We start from the raw sequence: 26144 nt of genomic DNA, 5'->3' as shown, positions 1-26144 counted from the left end.
TATCTGAAGTCCCCTCACCCCGGCTACTTGGAAGCTGCCCTTCCCTCGCTAAGCATCTCATTGATACCCCCAAGTATGGTTGATCCTCTTTGTTATCTGTTCTGTAGGTTTCTATTGTCACTGTCAAATCGAAAAGGCTTGATCTAAAAATACCTACAGAGTCATTGTTTTCTATTTCCCATCTCTTTATGTATTGTAAGACACTTCCTATCTGTCTATTATTCCCACCCCACTCTCAGCAGTTAGTGATTCAGATCTTTATAGTATCGCAGAGTTACAGTTTAGGAAGAATTCCTTTGTTGCAGTACTGATTTAACTGAACGACAACTTTGGACTGACGCAGCGAGTAGGACTACGATCACAGACTATGAGCAACATTGTGCACCTTTTTTTAACAGTATCATTACATTTTAACAGACTCAACACGTTGTAGACTCTATTGCATAGAAGAAAGGAAAAAAAAAACAACTCAACTAACTTTCATTTTAACAAGTCTTAATATCTGGTATTTCCAACAACACACATTTAAAAAAAAATTCAAACTGTTCATTTCTCTTTTTCCGGACATGTGTGACTTTTTGCCTCTGCTCTGACGCCATCCACGCATCTCAAACACCTCTTGAATCCTATTTCTTGTAATACTCGCGTCTCACGCATCCTTTGCTGCTCTGTGTCTCTTTTTCCGCTCTCTCTTATATCGAACACATCTTGAATGTGTGCTTCTCTGAACACTAGCCACACTTTGTACACCACTCCTCCGAACACTTCTTCTTTGAACACGTGCGTCCTTTTTATCTTTGCTGTGACATCATATGTCACACTAGCTCGCTCATTTACATATGGCTGCTGCTGCTTACTCAGCATCAGCGGCGCTGTTACATATGCAGTAGATGTATACATGCATGTGCATGACCCATTTCCATCCAATGCAAAACCCAACTTTAACTTGTCACGCGCATGATTTGTCACTCCCCTCACAAAATCAATTAGTATTAATTTCTTCACAACAGTAATATGAGTCACTCCAAATACATTGCAGATTTTCAGGTGAGAAAGTTGTGGAAAAACAAACTATACATTGTATAAATACCATGTCCAGATGTTGTCCTAGAAGATACTTGCCAGTTTCACAGGAACCAAGCAGAAAAAATGATATGTTCAGGAATAACTTTTATTTTTCTGTCCCAGTGTTACATATAAGGGACTCTTTGTCAATAGCGGCTAAGTCAGATAGTATAAATTTTGACATAGGCACATTGAGTACATGTCATGATGACCTAAATCTGCAAAACAGAATCATTCCTAGGGTTGAATCAAAAGATGGGTGACATCTATGTAACGTAGCACAGCGGTTCCAAATAATCTTCCGTGCTTTGTATGTAGGGTTTTGCAAGGGAACAAATAGAAGAAATTCAACACAACTTTTATTTCAGTTGAAATAAAAGGCATTTATTAAATGTCCTTTCATCACTGAACCACTGACACATAATTTCCAAGGCAGCGATGATATGGTAGCATTCTTGTTTTCCCTCTCGGGGGTCAATTAGTAGTTTCCCAGTTTTCAATTACAACCAGCTACTATGTCTGCAGCTCGCCCCATGGCATATGTTTGTCTGACAAGTTTGTTAAAAGTTTGGAGTACCTGCGTCTTGTTTAAAAATTCCTGTCGCACTGACACATGCTTAAAAGTCCTGTTATGCCATCATGTGGTTAAAAGTCTATCTATCACTGGCATGAGCTTCCAAGTTGCTGTTGCCAGCACGTGTTTCCTTTTTCTTCATTTTTTCTTCCTTCACCACGACATCACACTTACACCTTATTTGGTCATTTGCATACATGAGATGCCGCTGCTGCTGCATATGTGTCAGCAGCTTTATTACACTGAGATTAAAACAAAATTAAAGGTTAGATGATTTTTTTTACAGAGGAGTCGCCACTTATCAACGCCCAGAGACCATTCGAGTATAAGCTGTGAGTGTAAGCTGTGACAACAGCTCAGTGATAGTTTTTGGTGGGAATGGGTCAGAATTGGACTATTTAAGGGGACTGGATAGCAAGAACTTGTTCACATTGGGGCTGAAGACGACCATGTTGTAGTCAGCTGGGAAGCAAGTCAGTGGAACAGAGTTCAGCAATTGGTCAGTTCTAGGAAACAAGCTTTGTTCAGTTAGACAAAAACAGAGCTATGAATCGAGATGGCGAATGACGTTACGTTTTTCAAGCTGAGAGGAAACAAAGGTTTTCAAATCACTTGTCTGTGGGAGCAAGTACAAGACACACCGCTCATAATAAGGTAGAAAACTTTGAGTATTTCTAAGAGTGAAATAACCGACCTAACATCTGTTTGCATGCCATCCAAAGATTTAAGTAAGAAGATAAGTTAAATAATTAATTCACTAAGAAAACGTTAGCCTTCTCTCTGTCGCTTGTGCAGTTCAATTCTCTTAAAAAATAAAACCCTTAAGAAACTCTAAGTGAACATCTCTGTATTTCTTTCTGCATGAAAAGAAGTTTTATTGGTTGAACTAAGCAGGTGAGACAAGTGACAGCCAACTCATGGAATGCAACAAAAACTCGATAAAGAATCGAAATGGTGAGTGGTGATAAAATTCACGTATGCAGTGATGTGCAGAAAACTTTTTAAGGGCAGGTGCTCAAGTAAACAAAACAGTGTCTCGATGAGGCACAGGCCTATAATAAATTCCTCTGAAAAGGGCACTTTTAAAACAGAAGTAAAAGGAGCAAGTGTTTGCGCACCCCTAGCACGTCTCTGCACATATATATTAAAGACTTTTATTTGATTATTTTGGTAATGAAAACATTACACTAGGTATGACATGAAAATGCAGCAAATTTTCAGGAGTATGCAGTTACTCCTTTGTTACTATTACTCTCAGGTCCACTGTGACTTTTGTAATATTCTCCAAAGGTATTTAATAACAACACATCGGTCAACCTACAAATATGAAAGGGTCAATTAGTGTAAGTGGACAATGCAATAGATAGAAGTTGGGAAGAGGTCTGTAATGTATATGGGGAATGGCCCAGATGCACTTCTATTACCGCTGTACTTCTTAAATCTAGTGTTGTTGTTGATGATATACTACTCAGGGTGCTTCATTGTATAAGGGAATAAGTGTCAGTACTTTCTTTGCAACACTGACCAAAAGTGGCAGTACTTGTCATGATCCCATCTATGGGTTTAAATTGAATCGGTTTTAGTTATGATGCAAAATTACATACTGTGATATGCACATACATTTACACCCTGAAGAACTAGTTAAAGCAAATACCACGAATAAATATTTTAAGAGAAAAGTCTATCAAGCATGTGTATGCAGTGTGATAATGTATGGAAGTGAAAGCTGGCAACTGAAATTTGAGGACATGCGTTGCATGGAGAGCAATGAAATAAGAATGATAGGATGGGTATGTAATGTGAGACAGTAGAAAGAGATGTGTGCTAAAGAGTAGACTTCGATGGTATGGCCACATTGAAAGAATAAATGAGAGTTCTTGGGTTGGTAGACGTAGAACAGTTGAGGTAGCAGGTTCAGTTCACAGTGTGAGGCCAAGGAAAACATGGAAGAAAGTTATAAAAATAGACTTGAGGAAGAGAGGAATAAATAAATAAAGACTTATCCAGAGAGAGGTTATTTTGGAAGTCAGTTTCTTAAAGCTGTCCATCACATGTCAACATATCAAACAGATGTTAAACCGTGATTATTATTATTATTATTATTATTATTATTATTATTATTATTATTATTATTATTATCAAGAAGAAGAACTTGAAGCATAAAGACCTTTACCAAAATTAATACATTTGGTATTAAATATCTTGAAAAGAGTTGACATGCTGCAAAGCAAAATATCTTTTTTTCCCCTTTTTTGTGGCCATCACATTTTAAGTTGGATCCAAACATCTCAAGAGTCTCTGAATTTTTGACATGTGGATTGATAATATACATTATTTGGATCCAGTGATAATAATAAAAACAGCATTTGTCGGTATGTCAGTGTTTTGGTATGTCATTACTTACATTTGTAATAGCATTTTCGTTAGGTCGTTCGCAGACTTGAAGCATACTTGACCTGTTCATGCAACTCTATAAGATTTGAGACGGGAAGTTGCCAACCGAGTAGAAACCACAAAAGCTATCAGTGATGATCGCCATCTCCTTCATGGACACGAATCAATGAGCTGACGACTAAATTCAAGGAAAAGCTTCCTTATCCATATCAAACCTCTAACAACATCTCAGGAAGAGACCAAACTATAGCTGGGGCAAGTTTGCCCAGCTGGGCAAATTTGGGTCCTTGATCCGGAAAAATATCCAGTAAATAAAACCTTGTTTAGTAAATCGCTATTTTTTGCATTTTTTCTGCTGGGTCATAAGCTTCATTTCGGTACCTTACTGGGTGGGTTGCCTGTAGGTTGAGATAAACCGTGTCACACACACACACACACACACACACACACACACACACACAGTAAATCGAACTTACTAAGGGAGATAATAACTTCCGGTGAATACCAGAAAAATATCCAGTAAATAAAACGTTGTTTAGTAAATCGTTATATTTTGCATTTTTTTGCATTTCCATACACCAAACATGGATATAAATATTACTAAAACATTCGCTGGGTCATAAGCTTCATTTCGGTACCTAACTTGCCAGGGTGGGTTGCCTGTAGGCTGAGGTAAACCACGTCACACGCGCACGCGCACATACACACACACACAGATAGAAAATCGAACTTACTAAGGGAGATAATAACTTCCGGTGAATACCGGAAAAATATCCAGTAAATAAAACCTTGTTTAGTAAATCGTTATTTTTTGCATTTTTTTTTTTTTTTGCATTTCCATGCACCAAACATGGATATAAATATCGCTAAAACATCTGCTGAGTCATAAGCTTCATTTCAGTACCTAACTTGCCTGGGTGGGTTGCCACAGGCCGAGATAAACCGCACCATACACACACACAGACAGACAGTAGGAAAATTTATAATAAGATAAGATTTAAAAGAAGAATCTAATAAGTTATGTATGTTTTCAGCATCCCAAACTTTTTTCATTATTATAAACTAGCTGGATGTCCAGTCGTACAATATGCTTAAACATGATCATTTAATTTATGCAGATTGGGTATGCATTATTATAGAATCAATACTTTATTAAATATTATATATTACAAAGAATAATTTGCCCAGTGGACTAATTTGCAAACAAAATTCAAAAATAATAATGATAATGTCGTTCATCAAATTCTGTCTGTTTGTTTACAATATCACATATTTGGTCTTGATGATGAATGCCCTGGTAAAGTCACTTCTGATTAATGTTTAGTTTTAAAATATGCAAACGAAGAAATAATTTGCAGCGATTTTAAATGGTACCTCTTTTTTTATCATTAATTCAACTCAATCAAAAAAAATTAAAACAAAATGGTGAGGTACACCTGGGCTTGAACAGGGGATCATTCGATCTGTAGTCGAATGATCTACCATTGAGCTATATCTCCAGATGACAAATAAATCTGTTTTTGTTTTTTTTAAGAAGAAATTTTTGCTGAGATTTTATTATATATTCTTTGATTGATGTAACATAAAATATTCCTCTGTAAAAATTCTTTATTTCTATCTATGAGAAAGAAAGACTGTTTTTTAATCGGATTTTTTTGATTTTCGATAATTATCAGATGAAGTTCTGTACAAAACATATCTAAGAACACAGCCAGATATATAAATTACCTTTGTGTGAAATTTGAAAAAGATAGGCCCAGCCGTTTTGGAACCTATGAGGAAGAAACTCATACACACACACACACACACATGCACGCAAAGTGACTGTTATATAATAGTAGATAAAGATATTCGCTAAGTAAATGTAGTTATCTCCCTTGCATTTTTAACTATACATACAAATGTGTCTTTTTGTTTTTAGTTGTTGTTTATTGTGCCTTCTTTGCCATTTACTGCTCCTAACCGGTGCAGCTTAAAAGAGCTTGCAGAATACAACAATAATGCAGTGGACTACGTAAAACATGGGAACTTATTGTATGAGCACATGCTTAAAAGACACCCAAAGAAGAAGAAGAAGAAGAAGAAGAAGAAGAAGAAGAAAAGGCAGTATCTGCTTGTCCGTCCGTCTGTCACACTTGAAACAGCATTTTCAACAGTCTGTCACGTTCAAGTTTAAAGTTGCATTTTTGTTAATCTGTCACACTTCATCTTTAAATATCATGTTTAGCTACGTCTTACTTGAAATAGCATTTTAATGCCTAAATACACCCCTCGAATGGACACGCCGTGCGAATATCTGTTCTTGTGTATTAAGAAATTATTAAAGCAAAAAAAGAAAATCAATTAATCATTGTTCATTATTACAAGCTATCAAAAACAAACACAAATGCAGTTAAATATGTTGGTAATATTAGAAAGTAAAGTCCCAAAAAAAAAAAATTCCAACTGTTATGCTCTCCTTCTCGCAATTCTCGGTATCAAACCCCCAGTGCACATCTGTGAGAAACTTACTTCCGCCAAAGAGACACCCCCTCACTCTCTGACACACAGGCTTTTTATTTGAAAAACCGACTACATCTCATTTGTATATTTCTCCCAACTCTCGTTACCTCACATGACCACCAGTCCATAAATAGCAAGAGCAGCCATTTTTTTTCTTTATCCCTTTCCTGAAACGGACGTTACATTGTACAAAGTCAGGTTTGTACTACTTGTTAATCACATGCCCCCTTGATCTTTAAGATCAATAATTAGTCTCATAGTCCACCATCCACACCGGGCATCTTTGTTCGTAAAGGTTCTTCTTCAGGAACTTTGTCAACCTTCTCTTCCTCAGCTGGCAAGGAAACTCTCCGTATGTCCAACATTTGACCTGGCATTCCATTAACTGACACTTTGTTACAGTACCTCTTTCCCAGCGGGTTGTGCCATGAGAATTGGGTGGTTAAACCCACACCTCTTCACCAATCGTGATTTCCATGTGTTTCACTCTCTCTGTTATAACCAATGGATGTCGCCATTTGTATGTAAAAATAGATTGGTATGGCAGTGACTTTTTATCTTGGCCAGTCTTTGGTGCCATATTATACCAAAATACAGCTTTTGTAGTGTGGTGGTGCCTCTCTATAATTCCATTACCACTTGGGCGGTATGCAGCTCTAAAATATAACCTAACATTTCACTTTGCACACAAGTCTCTAAAAACTTTTGAGCGGAAAGACATGCCGTTATCCACCAACACCTCTTTTACTGGCTCCTTTTCCATAAATACTTCCTTAACAACTCTCTTCACCTCTTCTACCATTTCATTTCTGATTTTCTGCCATATCACTACTCTTCCAAGCCACATTCATTGTTAAATCATTGTTAAATATGGTTCATGTTGATAATGCGTGATATGAATAGTCAGTTGCTGCCAATTTTCTTCAACATGCAATTAACTTTTTTCATGTCTAGCTGGCACAGCGTCAATTGAGTCCACCACCTCTTTGCATTGTGATGTGCGGATTCACTTTTCACTTTTCTTGCTAGGTATAAAGTCCTTTCCTTTCCAAAATGATGCATCTTATGCAGGTCTTTTAGATGCTCTACTGCACAACACACCAGAGTCTTTCTCTTTCCTTAGCCAGGCTTTCTTCACTCTGGTCAGTCCGTCTGCTTTATTTTTCTGTAATGGAACCAAGGTGACAGGTACCTTCAGTCCAAATTTTCGAATCAATTTTTCAAGAGCTCCAAGTATCTCTGCTGCTCCTTTTGCCTTGATCTACTTATCACCAGAAACCTCTAATTTAATTCATGATGTCACGGTTGCAGAGCTGTAGACCCCATTTTAAAGCCAGATTGATACCCTTCATCATAGCATCGAGTTCTGCAATTTGATATGGGCACTATTATCTTTTTCCTTTCACAGGGTTCATTTTTTTTTAATTTCTGCTATGACCTTTTGTATCATGAGAGGCACTTCTTGATCATTTGCATCCTTCCAACTGTCTGTACCCGTCTGCCTTTTAATAAAACTGCATGCAGTTTGCAACCATCCAACTATAGAGTAATGGTCAACCAACTTTCCACGTACAGAGAAAAGCTCTCTCTTGGTCAGGCTTCAGGGATCTCGTTTCCTTATCCAAACATCAACTTTCCTACCTTATTGCACCGTAGTCTTAATCCTAAAGCCATTCCCTTTCCAATGACTCAGACAGTTTTGCTGTTAATCCATATGTTTTGACATGATCTCTCACTCTCTCTGCAGTCACCTCGGTTTTGACTACCAGTTCATCATCGATGTAAGAGCAGGTACCTCTCTTCACTGCATCATCTTTGGCCAACACAGTCTTAAGAACTGCCGTCATGATTTTCGGTGCAGAATTCAGTTCAAATTCTAATCTGATCAAACAATAAACTTGACCTTTATACTCTACCAATTAATACTGCCATAGCTTTTTGTCTACATGAATTTGGAGATAGGCCAACTTTAGGTTTGTGATTTTAGTTGCCCATTCCATTCTCCTCCAGTCCCTCATGACTTCATCACACACGTCAATTCATCTTTTGTGTGACAAGCTACATACTTGTTTAACTCTCGGAAATCCAACACCAGCCTAACTTTCTTCTTAATAAGTTGGACCACGGCCATGAGTGGTAAAATTCCTTTGACCTTCCCTGACCATGGTATCAATATTCCTTCGTCTATCCACCTCTCAACTTCTTTCTCAAACTGTGACCTATATCTCCTGTTAGTGTCCTTTTGTAGCAGCTAATCCGATTTGTCAGCGCAGGTGGTTCTGTGATCCACCACTCTACTGTCCATTTATCACCATCAAAGTAGGCCCGAAAGTCCTCATTCTCAATCAGACATGGCCTGGGTTTTAATGGTTGAATGGTGTTGCTCCTGATTGCACTTCTTGTCATTCTTGGTGCACTCTGATTGCCAAACTTCACTTGGCCTTTAGCAATGGTAGCTTCTCTCAATCGGTCTATCACATCCAGGCCCAGTACCACGTCAATTCCTGCAATTAGCCTATTCAGTACAATCACTCTTAGTCGCAGTGGTATGTTTCTCACCATGATCTTAGCATCAGCCTCTCCACAACATTTATCGATAAATCTACGACTTTGTTTTGTTAATGTCTTGCTCCTCTCTGCTTTAATTTTTTGCCACAGAGACTGTAACTGCTCCTAGTTCACCGGGCTGTTTTGCCAGCACTCTTGCATGCCTCAAATGGTTTCAATTTTAGTAAGTCATTGCAGTTCCATAGAGATGCAGTCAGGGATACTACTTATGAAAGCCAGTTTAATAGTCTTCTCAAGGCTGCGTCCTACATATCCAGCCAATCCCGCTAGTCGCCTTATCTCTGCAGCATTTACATCCACTGACTCTCCAGTCCAGATAACTCTTCTGAGCTTATTATAAGCCTCAAACGCGCTGTGCGAAAATTCAGTCACGTGACCACATCGCTTCAGGATGTTGCTGCTAACCCTTGCTCATTTTTGTTGTTGTGCCGAAATAGCTTGCAGTTAAATATGTTGCAATTCTCGGTATCAAACTCCAGCACACATCTGTGAGAAACTTACTTCTGCCAAAGAGACACACCCTCACTCTCTGACACACAGGCTTTTTATTTGAAAAACCGACTGCATCTCATTTGCATATTTCCCCCAACTCTTGTTACCTCATGTGACCACCAGTCCATAAATAGCAAAAGCGGCCATTTTTTTTTTTCTTTATCCCTTCCTTGAAACAAACAGCATGTTGTACGAGGTCAGGTTTATACTACATTTTAATCACAAAAAGTAAAGAGATTAAACTAGGCACGCAAAGAGTCTTCTAATGGGAATGAAATGAAGAATATATGCAGGAAAATGCGTACTAAAATATAAATAAAGGAAAAATTAAGACGAGGGTCACCAATTAGTAAGTGCAACCTAAAAGCACGAACAGAGTTTCGTAAAAAAAAAAAAATTGTGAAAAACGAAATATTATAGCAAAACATTTTTATGCAGAGATTTTTTTTTATTTACAAGGGTATTACCACTTATCATGTGTAACAGGAGGCGTATGAGCGTGGTGTAAAATATTGACAGAAGCAAAGGATGGCCAGTATGTGAAGAGATCATCATCATCATCATCATCATCATCATCATCATCATCATCATCATCAGCAGCAGCAGCAGCAGCAGCAGCAGCAGAAAAACACGTTTATGCAACTTAGGAAGTGTGCGTGAGAAGAGGAAGGAAAGAAAAAGGGAGAAAAAATGCAACACATGCTCGCAGAGAAAGAAAGACGACGTAGAAGGAAATGGATATGTAAAGTCGCAGACAAGAATTGTCTGGCTGTGCTCAGGAGGAACATGGACATTTGGTTGCGAAAGACTTTTTTTTTAGTGGTGCCGAAAGTAACGGTTATAAAAACGTTTTGTAAAAAAAGAAAAATATGCCGACCCAGATTTTATTTATTTGTTCATTTCTGCTCCTGTTATATTTATTTGTTTTTTTTACACTGTGATCACCACTTATCAAGGCCCGGAAGCCACTCAGGGATAAGGGTTATTGCAAGTACATTATGTTAGTGTGGAGATTTGATGAAGTGTTTACTTAAGGGGGCGGTTCATTAGGAATTTGTTAACATTGGACTTGAAGACATCCAAGTTGTAGTCCGGTGGGAAGCAGCCAGACGGAACAGAGTTCCACAGGCGTGCAGTTCTAAGAAAGAAGCTTTGTTCATGGAATCTACGTTTTGATTTAGGCACAGATATAGAGTTGGGGAAATTTTTCACAGTGGATTCAGCTAGACGGGTGTTTTTCATGAAAGATTGGTGAAGGGGGACCAGAGATTGGAGTTCAGGTGAGCATCTGCCATGGAAATAACGATAAAACAAGGATAGGCTCGCAACGTCTCTTCTGTGGGAGAGAGGTTGCAGGGTAGAGAAAAGGGCATTCTCCACTAAGCCACAAAGTCTATTTTGTACTCTGTCAAGGCAGGATAGGCTGTTTTTAGTAGCTTCTGCCCAGATATGGCAACAGTATTCCATCCTTGGACATACTTGGCTTTTATATAGATAGAGAATTACATCAGTAGTGAGATATCTTCTGGAGCGGTAGAAGGATCCCACCATCTTTCCAGCGACCATGGCAACAGACTTGATGTACGTGTTCCATTTCAGATCAGGAGTAAAGGTCAAACCCAGAAGCTTGTCAAAACACGGGGTCTCACCCAGACGAGAGCCATCCATCACAATTGATGCCAGATGGGGATCAGAGCGTTGATATTTATTTGTTCCTGCGAAAAGTGTAACGGCTACGTTACACAAGGCCCAAAGGCCACTCAAGGATAAGGGTTAATTAGTGCACAGTTGTCATCAAGACAGCAACGTAGTGATCGTTACCAGTGAAAGTTGGGTAGAATTTAATTATTTAAGGGAACGGCTAAACAAGAACTTGTTATATTGGACTTAAAGATGATCATGTTGTAGTCAGCTGCGAAGCAGGCCAGTGGAACAGAGTTCCACAGGCGGGCAGTTCTATGAAAGAAAGATTTAAAAAAAATTTTCACCCCAAACAAGGCATTGAGCCACTTTGAAGTAGGGGGCTACTATCTGGGACATAAGTTGTGAGGGTATTATGAAGAGAGATGAGCAGCAAGATGTCTGTTCACATTACTCTTGAACTTCTGCATGTCAGTACAGTTGAAAAAGGAGTTTCAAAATCTAGCAGTTTTGGGGAAGAAACTATTGGAGTAAAAGACTTTCTTACACCTAGGGATCTCTACTGTGTAGGGCTAGGATTTAGCTGCTTGTCGGGTTTGTCAGGAGTATTTGCGTCGAGAGGGTACAAGATGGTATTCGTGTTTAGATTTAGGCACAGATAGAGTGTGGGAAATTGTTGATAGTTGTAGCTAGACGAGTGCTTTTTGTGAAAGTTATAAAGAGAGGGAACCATAGATTGAAGCTCTGATGAGCACTTGCCATGAAAATAACGATAGAGCAGAGCCAGGCTCACAACGTCTCTTCTGTGGGAAAGACGTTGTAGGGAAGAGAAAAGGGTGTCTCCCTACTAGATTTTGGAGCCGGTTTTGAATTTTGTCAAGGCAGGTTAGGGTGTTTTGTGATTAAGTTGCTATCCTCTGCTCAATGTTTCGCACGGATTGAGGATATCTGACATTTCAACTGTAAATTGTTAGTTCTACTATTGATATTGGGAAAAAGTTAGAACAATTTTTTTTAATATCCATTTAAGTAGAGTTAATAGGACAAAATATGAAAAAAAAAAACACATGCGATGCCAGCTGAAACAAACAAGGCTACTCAATGTCTTCTTATAAACACCTTCTTTCACCTAGAACGTTCTTTGGCTCTTTGAACTCTAATTCATTGCTAACACTTTATTTTGTATTGTTTTAACAGGTTGTCAATAAAATTACTTATTTTGCATGAATGGCCTTTATCATTCCTTGGCCTTTCAGACAGGAGCAAAGTGTAATACCTGTTCTGATGTTACACTTCATTTTTTCTGTCAGTGTAGAAGAAATTCTTCTAAACTGATTTTCTGCACATTTAAAACCGACTTTGCATCTAACTCTGTAGCAGTCATAAATAAGAACTTATTTTCTCTCATGGATAAATGTCCCTGCAAGCTGATTGGTCACACACTGACCAATCAGCTTGCAGGGTACATTTTATCTGTCCCCTGAAGAACAACATATTTTTTTTTTTTTAGATATATGATAAACTAGCCTGTTTACTACTTTAAATACTTTAAACATTAATTTAAGACTAACAGGACTCGTGGAATGAGAAATACATTTAATCAACAAATATGTTTTGATAAAGCTGATATTTTCCTGTATAGCACAAAAAAATATTTTTTTGGACAGCAAAAACAATTACACACAGTAAATATGAGTTTATTAACATTTCTATGAAAATAGTGTCCATTGTATTTTAAATATAAAACTGGCCTAAATGAAATGAATTAATAAGTAATAATTAGAGTTATGACAACAGCATATTCTTTTCATTGTTTTGACTCTCGAGTATATATTCGACACAGCCACAGTTAATCAACCGAGAACCGCATCACTGTATATAAAAGCATATCAGATATCAACGGATACGCACTCGAGAGTCAAAACAATGAAAAGAATATTGTTGTCCAAGCCCTAGTAATAATAAATACTCAGAAAGTAATATTGTGCTACATAGTTCAATACATATAATAAAATCACATTGCAAGAGACAATCTTTAAGTTACTCCTTCAGAGCAACACCTCTTGGCCTTTTGCATTTATTTATTTAAATAGAAGAGATATTATTTTGTAAAAGCCGAGGATGAGGGGAGGGGGGCCCAGAGAGACCCCCCCCCCAAAAAAAAAGTTTAGGCCAATGTTCAGATGGTTTGTTTCCTGTTGACTGAGGTATGGTTATGATTCTGTGTAGTTCTAAAACGTCCACCCTCCAACGCTTTGCCTTCTCTTTTTGTGAAGGGGTTGGGTTATTGCTAATATTGTGGGGTACCCCGACGGAGGAATGTCGACAGGACTGCCCAGGCATTTTTGCAGGCCAGAGTGCTCTTCCTCTAGGGCGCTGGTTCTTCATATCGCACGCTCCGGCCCTTGTGTCACATTATTCCGGTATAAAAGGGAGATGAATATCGTTGCTTTGTAAATGCCAACATTCAATAAAGATTTCCAGGTTGTCTGTTTTAGCTTGAGATGACCTGGAATCTTAACAAAAATGGTGTACTATAGAAGTCTGCTTTGTTTGTGAAACTGCTTTTTTCTCTTCTCTCATAAAATATAAACATTGTATCCAGGATAAACTTGTAAGCATTATACAGAAAAATTGTATTATTGACGTATTGATTCAATACTTTGTCTTTGAAAGGGACAGTAGCGCGGAAGATGGGGAGGGGTGTGTGCATATTGTAAAATTATTTACACCTGACGCATTGATTTTATGTCTTTTATCGGAAGTGGTTCAGCTGGCACTCTCTTGTTACTTTTTCCTCCTCTTTCTCTTCCTCCTCCTTCCTTTTATCCTCCTCCTCTTCGTCGTCGTTGTCGTCGTCGTCGTTGTCGTCGTTGTTGTTGTTGTTGTTGTTGTTGTTGTTCTTCTTCTTCTTCTTCTTCTTCTTCTTCTTCTTCTTCTTCTTCTTCTTCTTCTTCTTCTTCTTCTTCTTCTTCTTGCGATGAGACAGGTTAAAGGGGCGGGAGAGGGTCTATTTCATACCGCATGCTATATCAATGCTTTTTTTTTTTTTTTGTTTCTAATTTTTTTTTTTAGTATTATTTAATACGATCACGTAACTGTCCATTGGTTTGTTTGACTTGTTTATTTACACATAAAAATATATTGGCACGTCCACAAGAGAGGACCTATATCGATCCGGATGTTTCCAACTGCGATTTACGGAACAGATTGGAAATAGTTGAGCCGTCGCTGAACGGTCAATTAGTAATGACATTAAATGAAACAACCTTTTTCCATTTAAAAAAATTTTTTTTTTTTATTTTGCCTTAGTTTAAGGTTTGGAGTAAATTAACCCCACATCCCACCCTCCGTGTAAAATAATGGGTTTAAGAAATTTCTTCAAATCGGTAAGTGAATCAACTTTATTTCTGTTTTTTTTTTTGTTCGATTTGATTTTTCTTTTTAAGAGCCAAAATTTTTTTAATCCTAAATCTTAACACAACAGTATTATTAGACTGGGCTATTGTTCAGGAGAGATGAAGAAAAATTATAGATTATTTGGGCTGTCAGTAACCATGATTTTTCATAAGTAACCATGTGTAAGGCATATGAATGTATGCTTGCGTGTGAATGTAAAATTATGTGCATGTATGTGTGTGAACGCTAGCTTACTCGATGAGTGCTATGTGACATTATATTATTCTGATACTTAATATCTAGTATGACATTCACACTAGGCAGATTGAGCCAACTTCTTCCAGTATATATATATATATATATATATATATATATATATATATATATATATATATAGTAAGGAGACTCTATGTTGTGCGGGGTTGAATGATGATCAACGAATATTTCACACTCCCATATTTTTGTCATCAAAATCTGTGAAATCGCCCAATTTTCAAATAAATCGATTGATTGCCTGCTCTAATTTGCAGTGACTTAGTCCACAATACATAGTCTACATTGCACTGTAAAGAATTTACTGTTTATTTTATAAAGTTATTTTTATATAATGGCTTTAATTAAAGTTTAAAATGCAAAAGTCAAGTATAATGCTTCAATTGTGTTCTAAACAGAAACATTCATTTCAAACGCGCCCCTGCCATATCAAAGAACCTACTGTTTACTTTATATGCCTAGCCTTACTGCCTGTGCGGTGATAATGGCCTGAATTTAAGTTTAAAATGAAAATATCAAGTATCATGGTGCAATTGTGCTTTAAACAAAAATATTCATTTCAAATTGTCATATCAAAGAACCTACTGTTGATTTTATATGTCGGTCCTTTCAGCTTCTGTGGTAATAAAACTTCTCAAATGCACTTGTGATGTTAGGCTGTATAAGGTGACAAGACATTGGTCAAAATCATCCGTTCCTTCTTTTATCGGATTATTTCAGTTTTTAATTATCAGAGACATTCTGATACAATATCGATCTAAGAACACTGCCAGGCACATAAAGTACCTTTGAGTGAAATTTCATAAAAATCGGCCCAGTCGTTTTTGAGTCCATAAGGAATGAACACACGCACATACACACACAGATAAAGTTCCTTTTATATAATAGTTGAGATAGAGATATAAGAAATGCAATGTAAACTCTGTAAATTAGAAATTACAAAAATTTATTCAACAAAGAATACTAAACTTCAAAATGTTTCCTATTTGATGGAGTTTCAAAGAATGGCACTTATCCTTAGAGAAAAGTAATTAGCAAAATGATAAACATGGGCAGGTTATAGATCTTGCTGGTTTGCACCTAAATTGAAAACTATAAATTATGCAAGGAGTCATATTTCTATGAAAGTTGATAATAGTACAAAAATATATGTGTTGAAAGCATATTCCAAATGAAGATAAAGATCTCGATAAAGAAAACTACAAAAATTCGGCTGTGCTCCAATCTATGGTGTCCCCTCACCAAACTTTCACAAAAAACACCCGTCTAGCAGAAAACACTATCAATAATTTCCCCCACTCTTTATCTGTGCCTAAACCTAAACGTAGATTCCGTGAGCAAAGCTTTTTTCTTAGAACTGCACGCCTATGGAATTGTCTTCTGTTTTCCTGCTTTCCAGCTGACTACAATATGGTTGTCTTCAAGTTTAACGTAAACAAGTTTTTGATGAGCCGTTCCATATAAGTTGACAAATTTACTAAATTTCCATTACTAACGATTACTATATTGTCCAATTTCTACTGTACACTCTTTAACCCTTATCCTCGAGTGGCCTCAAGACCTTGATAAGTGGTGATGCCTATGTAAAAAAAAAAAGAAAAAAAGAGGTACAATCCAAATGTAAAATAAAAGAAATACTTTGAACTCACCTTTTCTTTTTTTTGAGAGACACTTTTATTTCCTGTCCGTGCTTTCCATATAACATAACAAATTTTGACAGAGCTGTCACCGAACTGTCAGAATTTATTGTCATCTGCTCTCTTTCTGTCCGTTATTCATGCCACTACGTCTCCCCCAACCCACTCTCTCTGTCTGCTGTGTGATGTCACCAGTCCTGCTACCTCCTACTGCTCCTCTCTCTATTTCACTGCAGCGACTGCTGTCAACGCGACGTTGCAGCACATTATGGTACACAAAGAAAGAAATGTATTGGTCAGATGTAGAAATACACATGAAATCGTCAGGTAGAAATAATGATGATCCAAGTGAATAAATTACAAAATTGAAGGCGGCAGAAATTGTGGTAAAAGATTTTTCTACTACGTGAATGAGCTGTTATTGGCTTCCTGACAAGAAGAGATAATGATGTTAGTTTTGGCAGTGTTTTACAGAGAAATGTCGTTTCCTCTCACATATGGCACCTGATATTTTTAAATAGTCACCCATCTCATACTGACCAGGCTCAACGCTGCTTAATTTCAATGATCTAACAAGACCCAGTACATCAACATGATTTTGCAGCACACAGTACTATGCTATCCAGCACTACCCACTGGAGTTGTGTCATTGGCGGTGCACTAGGCTTCTCTTGCACTAGATTTTTCCTTGTGAATATGGTGATTCTCTCACCATTGATCTTGCTGGTTTTGTATTATAAGTCTGAGCTACTGTTCAGGAGAGATGGAGAAAAATTATAGGCTATTGGAGCGTGTGTGACTATGATTTTCCTTAGTAATGTGTGTAAGAATGTGAATGTGTGTTTGTGTGCGAGTGTAAAAGTTTGTAATGGCACATAAGGTCTTTTAATGAATGACTTCTAGCAATCTATTCATTTATTTGTGGACTGTTATTCTCATCTTTTAATTGTTGTTTTACAACGTTTCGGTCAACTATTTCTCTGGCCTTCATCAGGTGGTAGTCTCTACTGTTCCAGGTGAGCATTGTCTGAAGATAGCGGTTTCAATCCTACTCAAAGTTGGCCAGAGGCTTAGTTAGCCAAAATGTGGTAAGATAAAAAAATAACTATGGAAGGCAGTAATTGCTGAGAAGGTAGTTAGGAGATTCAGAGTTCCTATCCCGTTGTGGTTACCACCTGATGAAGGCCAGAGGAATAGTTGGCCGAAACGTCGTGAAACAACAACTAAAAGATGAAGATAATAGTCCGCAATAAATAAATGATACTAATCTCAATAAACATTCCAATTAATTACATAATTTATATTCTAGCAATCTCTCTGCAGTTGTGGAATGTTGATGGTTTCTTGAACTTGGATGATGCTTTATTGCATGGAAGATGTGCTGCTAGGATATACATAACCTCAGCTTCACTCTCAATGATTTTTTTTACACAACTATCTGCACCTGCCTGACGCCAGTAACTAGAATTTTAACTGCTCAGCTCTACATCGGATTGATGCTACCAGATCAGACTGTCTGAGGATACTGGCTTCCTGACCCCAAATGTACCAAACATTGATGTTATTGTTTGTTCTTTTTTTTACCTCCTTCTGTGCAAAACTCAATTATGTTATGTGAAGCCAAAAACAAAAGCAACACCCTTCCACTACAAAGCAAATCAAACAACATGAATAAAAATTCGAAGAAATAAAAGAGTTAAAGCATAAAACTTTTACCGAAATGACTGGATTTGGCATTAAATAACCTGAAAAGGGTTGATAGGCCGTAAAACAAAACAATCAATCAATTAAATAGCCATATGCGGACTCGTTAGTGGTGAAATTAAAAAAAAAACTACCTGGCAAATATACCTGATGAAACAAGTGCAAGAGAGATTCAAGCAATTACACTTAAAGCGACAGTTAGAATCTTAAAGATATATGAGATAGCAGGTGATTGTCTGGCATCCAGTAGGATGCTCCATATCCAGCTTAAGCAAAATAAGAAATTTAAAAAATAAGAGAAACTGGAATCAGAAATGTCATCTTCAGATAAGAGAGACATTCAAAAGCAAGATGAAAGTATATGTACGTAGTATCTGTGTGTGTGTGCGTATATGTCTGTATATTCTTGTGTGTGATATATTTACAAGTAAAACCAGAATTCTAAATGCAGTAGTGTTGGGATGATTAATTAGAATCGGGAATGGAAAAATCAGGGGTATCGAAATCGGTATCGAAATCAGTATCGGAATCAGAAAAATTTGTGCCTATTTTCCAATGCCAAAAACGATTCCTTTAATTATCTTCTTTTTATCATATTTTGTTTAAAGCAAAATCTTCCATTGCTGGTAGTAAATCATAAATATTTATTTTAAACTACCAGTAACTATAAAAGCTATAGAGCATTCCCACAAATGTGTTTTTATGTTTGAGAAAATATATGCATATTTAACATGTTTTTTTTTTTGCAGTAAGTGGAAAAAAAACAAACAATTTTATAGTTAAATATTTATAAATTTATAAAGAATCAAAATCGGAAATTGTATCAGAATCGGGAAAAATATTGGAATCGTTCCATCAAACCTGTTGTGTCCAGAGAAATGGTTTGTCGGAATAATGGAATATTTGAATAATAAGTAGACAAGCTCATTGTAAGTGAAATACAATTTATTCACGGCAGAAACATTAATTATTTGCAGAACGATAAGCATATTGTTGAATCCGATCCAACACAGCAGTAAGACGATGCAGAAGTTCCTCTAGGGATGTGCATGAAACGATAATATCATCAATGTAGGTGGAGACTCCAGGCAATCCTGTGAGCATTGTATACATAGTTTGCTGGAATACTGCTGAAGCTGATTTGACCCCAAATGGAAGGTGGTTAAATTGAAATCCTTGATGTGTGTTGATAGTGAGAAGATTTTTGGAATCTTCAACTTCCATTTGTAGATATGCATCTGCAAGGTCCAGTTTTGCAAAACAAGTTCCACCGTTGAGTTTTGAGAACAGATCCTCTGGGATGGGTATTGGATACTGATAGTCCCAGTCTGTCATTTAGTCCTGTGCTTCTTCGCAATGACAATAGGTGCTGCCCAGAATGAGTAATTTGTAGGTTGGATTACTCCTTGTTGTAGACGATCCAATTCTTTTTCTACTGTGGCTAAAGCTGTGTATGGTACCAGACACTTTGGTCTAAAGACTGGCTTTGCATCTTAAGCTTAAAGTCGCTTTAACTTTAGAACAACATCCAAGTCCTTCTTGAAAAACATTGCTCAACTTTGCTTTAAATATGTTCTTAAAATGTTTCAGCATTTGCTGCAGCATTAATATAGAAAGAATTGAAAGTTGACTTTAGGGGATCATTGAAAAGATCAAGTTCTTCAATAAAATCCAAACCAAACAGATTCAGGGTTGATGCATCAGAAACAAATCACACACCTGAAATTTTTTCTTTTAAAAGAGAAATTGCATATTAACTCACCAGTTAGTTGTATCTTTGTTATGGGGTTAAATGGTAATAGACGAAAAGAACAGGAAATTACAGGCAAAGTGAGTTGAGTATACCATTCCTCAACGGTTGGGCATGTGCACACGACCTGCTTGGTCACGTGCCAATCTCAGACAGCCGGGCACCGGTACTCCAATACTGAAAGTGATGTCACCAGAGGAAGTGACGCCATGAGATAGTCCATTAATCCCATGGAGGGTCGTCTTCAACACCCCCGTCCCAAGCTTTTTGTTCATAAAAGCTGTCAGTAGCTCTTCCTTTTAGGATTTACCATCAATGGCTCGGTAACCTTTCTCTTACAGAACGACCGCCGTAGTACAGGTGTTGGTTGAGGAGGTTCAAGATCAAAAGTTTTGAAGACAGTGTCTATCGGCTCATCTTCCAATGGTGGACTGTCGCTAGTTTCAATTGATCAACACCTTCTTAGTTGGTTCTGGTGACGTTTGTGGGTTTATGTTGGTCTTTGGATGATACATACCAATAATTGTAGAATGATGTATTGTTTTTATAACTTTTGAAAAACACCCTTTCACCTGGTATGAAACGTTTACTGGGTACATAAGTGGTCACTAGTGGCCTTGGCTGTTTGGGTAAGAGTTTGTCAAAAACGGATCTCACTTTCTGTGCAAACATCGTTTCTGCAGGTGAGGCTGCTGTTGGTGTGTTGGTGTGTTCGGGTTGGATGTAATCCTATACACGTGTAGAAATTGTTGAAGTGCTTCATCTGTTGGAGTCCCTTGAGCCATCTTAGGTTGCTTTGGCTTGGGGAATTCTTTTGGTGTGGGGTTTTTAGCTTCCGGCTTTGCAGTTTCAGTTTTTCTGCTGATTCCGTTGAAGCTTCCTTTTTCGATTTCTCTGTTGCTGCAAGTGGGACGTTACGTTTCTTCTTGAAAACTGGCAGAGTATTTTTTTTAGTTTGAATCTTGCTATAGCCTTTGTACATTTTCCTAGTCCTGGTGAGAATACTTCTGGAAATTCCTCTTTAACTCGTCCTTCAGTTGTTGTGGCTCCATAGACGAGTCTTCTACCATATGACAGAATTTATTCATAGGTTGGTCCCACAATTCGAATCACTCCATCCAATCAGTACCGAACAGGTTTTCACTTTTTTAGTAACACCATTTAAGGTCACCTTTCTATGTCTTAAGGTTAATGATGGACAGGTCTGATCCGGAATCCAATTGTAGATGCACAGTTTTATTTGCAATGTAAACTGTGACATATTTGTGCCAGTTCTTATCCGAATCCAAGTCGAATCTAGTTTGTCGGACGCTGTTCTTGACCTTGTTCTCCATGCACTGGGTCGCTTTGTGGCCCTTCATGCCACATTCGTTGCAGTACTTATATTTGTAAAAACATTGACTCGACCAATGTTTCCCGCCACAGTGATAGCACGAGCTTGTAGGGGATCCGGGTCTTGTGACTGGGTGGTACTTATTAGGTGTAGCCTGAGTTTTTTTACTTCCAGCTTTGCTTTTTCGGGGTGAGTATTTTTCCGGTCTTCTAATGACTGTTGCACCTGCCTCCTCGACGTATCTCGAGTTGTTCCTTACACAGACTACCTGTTGACAATCCTGGAGGGTGAGGCCCTGTTCGCTCTCAAGTCTAGAGAGAACATGTTGTCTAATCTCAGCGTCTTTGGATGAGACTAGACCCTGCACAAAAATTAAACACTTGAAGTCATCTGCTGATAAGTCAGATAGACAGAAATCATCGCAGTGTTTATTTACCACGGACGTGAAGGTCAGGTAATCGTCGTCGTCGCTTTTTTGCAGGTAAAAGCACTTCCATCTTCTATGAAAGAGCATAAAATTCGGGCTGCACAGTTCGGATAAAAGTTTGACTGCTTCAGAGAATTCCAATTCACTCGTCTTCCTGGGGAGAATATAATCCACAAACTTGCTATGTTCTATGGTCTTTAATTTCCTCAAAAGTAGGTGAACTTTCTTAGCGTTACCCCACTCTTGACAATCCTTGGTGAATAGGTCCTCATATCTCCGATAGAAAGCATCAAAGGTCCCCTCCAACTCCGGTTAGTAGTTGAACGTTTCTATAACATTCCATATTGTGCTTTGGGAAAAAGCAAAACTGCCGTCCCTGTGTTCCGTTCTATCGAATATTTTTAACAATAACTCTTCTTGTCTCTGTTGTTGAAGTAACATTCTCTCATCCAACGCTTTTTGCCCCTCTTGAAATTGTAACTGGAGCTGTTTAGTTCTTTTAAATTTTCCTCAGCTTTCTGCTGCTGGTCTATCTGAACCTTAATTAGCCGTATTAATACTGCTTTAACGTCATCCATCTTTTAATGGCTTTTTTTTTTCCAAATCCATGAGAAAAAAAATTATTTCCGTTTTTTATTGGAGAAGAGAGATAAAATAATAACAAAAAAAAAAAGAAAAAAAGAAAATGTCCTTTCCTTGAGTGTGTGCGTATGAAGGGGCACTAATTTATCCTTTGCTTCTTGGTAAAAACCTTAGAGATAACCCAATATGAGGGTGGACAAAAAAAATTTACTTGCGAAACAAAAACAAAACAAAAAAATGTACTGTGATACAATACAGTTGCAAAAGAATAAAAATACTTGTGGAATTGCCTGGAAGTTAACCAAAATGGCTGTTTTTTATGTGTGTGTGTGTGTGTGTGTGTGGGTGGGAGTTGTCCCATGCGGAAGAAAAAAAAGTTTTTCACTTTAGAACCGACAGTTAAAAATAGAATATTTCAGGAAATACCACTCAATGAAAAAGTATCTTTCTTTTAGTCCAAGTAAAACGAAAAGGGGGAAAAACATTTCTCTCCCGTTTAAATATTGCATAACTCTAGCAGCACAAAACAAAGGCAAAAAAATCTTTTCACTTCATTTAAAAAAAAATGTTCAAATTTGCATATGAATAAACAGTCGACAGTTTACAATAGAATTGTTCTTGCGGTGAAAATTAGGTCAACATTTTCTGTTTTTTTCTTTTTTTTCTTCTTTCAATAATCAATCAAATAAACTTTTACTGCCTTAACAAAATGCATTTAGAACAGTTCTTTTCAATTTAAATATAGAGACAAAAAAATTAACTTACAATTTAGTCAATAACTTTACTATGTGTTCGTTTTCTTTTTTTTTTTGTTTTTAGGATTTTGTTTTTAGCATGTAATTGCCAGCCGACATCTCAGCTTGTAAATCCGACGTTCTTTTGAAGTCAATTCGAATTTTGTGTTTTTTTTTTTTTTTTTTTTTTTTTTGGAGTTAACCCGTGTGAAAGTCGAATCCACCGTCGCCAGTTGTTATGGGGTTAAATGGTAATAGACGAAAGGAACACAGGAATTGTAGGGACGAAACATGTATTCACATAGATTACAGGCAAAGTGAGTTGAGTATACCATTCCTCAACGGTTGGGCGTGTGCCCACGACCTGCTTGGTCACATGCCAATCTCAGACTGCCGGGCACCGATGCTCCGATACCGGAAGTGACGTCACTAGAGGACGTCACGTTATGAGATAGTCCATTAATACCATGGAGGGGCGTCTCCAACAATCTTGTTTCCCGATGTACCACAAGCAACATGAGTTGTCTTCGTAAGAGTTGGTTTTCCCAACAACTCTCTTGTTGGACATGAAATTAAAGTTATATCCAAAGGTGGCTTGTTTATCTCAACAGGTATATATTTTCTCCAAGCTTCAAAATTTACATTGAAAATGGCAAAAATTGAATTCGACGTGGCTTTCTGGAGACGTCCTGTTAGCAAATATTTATAAAAGTATGTACCCTATTTGCTAAAGTCAGTGAGACATGGAAAGTCAATGTCAAAATAATTAATAATAATTTAGCAAATAGGGTACATACCTTTATAAATATTTGCTAATATTTTCTCTCTTCTGATGAGATGGTAGACATCGAAACCCTATAGGTTAAGGAGATTAATTTTATAAAGTATTCTTTGTCTTGCTTAGAATAATAAAAATCTTTGATATGAAACTCAACCACTTCATTTCAATAAGGGTTTTTTTAAATTCATTGAATCACAACCAGTGGCGGCTCGTGCCTAAGATTAGTAGGGGTGCTGTTATAAAGAAAACACCTATTGTTTTAATATTGTGTAAAAATAAAACAAACATAAAAATATACATAATTTATACGTATGCACACGTATAAAAATACAATAACTTAAAGGAATCCTAAATAGATGTAAATATTTTAAATATTTTACTTATTACATTCATTTGAAAGTAAACTTCATTCTCCTTGTTTTAATTTGTGAGAAAAGATTGATAATTTTCTCCTTAACTTCTGAATGATTGCTGAAAAACTTTTTTATCAATTGAAAGCACTGCAAGTTCATTCAGTCTTTCGCAACCCATGGTGTTCCTTAGATAAGTTTTTATTCTTTTCAGAGTTGAAAAACAACGTTCTATCTCTTATGTAGTCATGGGAATTGTCTAGATAATTTTTATGAGTTTTGTGATTTCACTAAGAACATCGTTTAAATTGTTTTCCAAAATAAATTTCAGGAGATCAATTACTTTGCAATATTCATGGATATCTGACCTACTATAAAATATTTCTAGCTCAGTTTCAAACTTTTCTTTGTCAATCATGGGATATGCTTCAGTTGTCAAGGATATCTCTTCTGTAGGTAGTTTTTTTCTTAAAACTAGCAAAGCTTATCTTGTAAAATAATTTAGCAAGTATTAAATGTTTAGTTGAAGAATATCTGTCCGTTATATCAACAGATATATAGTCACACAGTTCTTTAGCTTCGCCCTTGAGTGTTTGTGAAGAATTTTCACAGTATTTGGTGTTTCTTATCTCTAAAATAGCAGTTTTGAAATTTGTTATGTATTCATTGACTTTATATATGCTAATTTCCCGAGAAATAATTTCAACATGAGACATAATTTTATGAAATAGCTCAAACCAAAACATGAAATTTTCATCGTTCAAATATTTCAGAATTCCTGTCGCTTCTGCAACGGTCTCATCTACATATGATGTTGACTGAATTTCAGTGACAGTTTTTTTATGCTTGAACATTTTCATGAACTCTATTTATGTATGTTAAAGTTCCACCTTGCGGCGGATACACGTAGAATGCTTACATCCAGATGCTTCTTGAAAAATGGACAGACGCTGTGGTGATCTAGAAAAGAAAGTCGGAATAGCCAAAATGTTAGAGATAAATATTCTAGCATTTCGTGTAATGCTTGCTGCATTCCTCATTATTAAATTAAGTTGATGCGCATAACAGTGAGTGAAATGCGCATTACTATAAACTGCTTTTATTTTCGCCTGAGCACCAGCTTTTTTGCCTTTCATGACATTTGCATCATCAAATGTCTGAGCTATCAGTTTTTGGCGATTCCCTTGAAGGATTATATCTAATTGTTGTAGAATGCATTTTGATATCCCATCAGCGGTTTGGTTTTCTGGAATAAAGAATCCCCAAATGCGTTCAAGTATTTTTTTCATCCAAGACGTACCGTAAAACAATGATCATTTGTGTATGTTCAGACACATCTGTTATTTCATCAGCCATGACAGCTACAAAGGAAGCTTTGCTTTTTCTGCCCTTATTTCGTCATGGTATATTTGTAAAAGACAGTCAAGTATGTCATTCTGAATAGTCTTGGAAACACCCTTGAAGGCATTACTGGTTTCTAAGTGATTCTTTAAATCTGGATCTAATTAAGATGCAAAATTTAAAAATCCTCTAAATACACTTGGATTTACTGAATCATCTTTTTCATCATGTCCTCGTAAGGGAGTTTCAAAGTTCCCACAAAAGAAAATACAATCTATTATTTTAGATAAAATTTCACGGTTCTTCTTAACATTCATGTTATGATGATTGATTGAAAGTCTGCAGGCCTCACTAAGTTTTTCTTTAATATTTATGGTCCCCAAAATTGATAGGGAAACTACATTGTCAACGTGCTTCTCATGCTTTTCAGTTCTATCTTTCATTTTGCTAATAGTTCTGAAACTATCTTTTGTCCATGTTACATCACCCCCTAACAACAAACAAGGAAAGCAGAACAATACCTTTTTTAGTTCACAGCCGCAAAGCTAACTTTTCCGTTGGTACCATTAAAGCTACGAATATACACTTTGTTGTTGC

The 26144-nt window shown here is 37.0% G+C and overlaps 1 protein-coding gene across 4 annotated transcripts in view; it reads left to right on the top strand.

Moving 5' to 3' along the window:
• Window positions 1-26144, top strand: part of LOC145241414 (uncharacterized) — a 607975-nt gene that overhangs the window by 25698 nt on the left and 556133 nt on the right. Inside the window, exon 1 of one of the 4 annotated variants that reach the window (XM_080104344.1) lies at window positions 14511-14625. The exons of the other annotated variants lie outside the window; for them this stretch is intronic. The gene's annotated coding sequence lies outside the window, so the exon portion shown is untranslated. Of the gene's footprint in view, window positions 1-14510; window positions 14626-26144 lie in introns of those variants that run through there. 4 annotated transcript variants of the gene reach the window in all.

This window comes from Euprymna scolopes, chromosome 20, assembly GCF_053919585.1.
Source record: "Euprymna scolopes isolate OS-2025 chromosome 20, ASM5391958v1, whole genome shotgun sequence".
Lineage (NCBI taxonomy): Eukaryota > Metazoa > Mollusca > Cephalopoda > Sepiida > Sepiolidae > Euprymna > Euprymna scolopes.
This window is presented reverse-complemented; position numbering and strand designations above follow the sequence as displayed.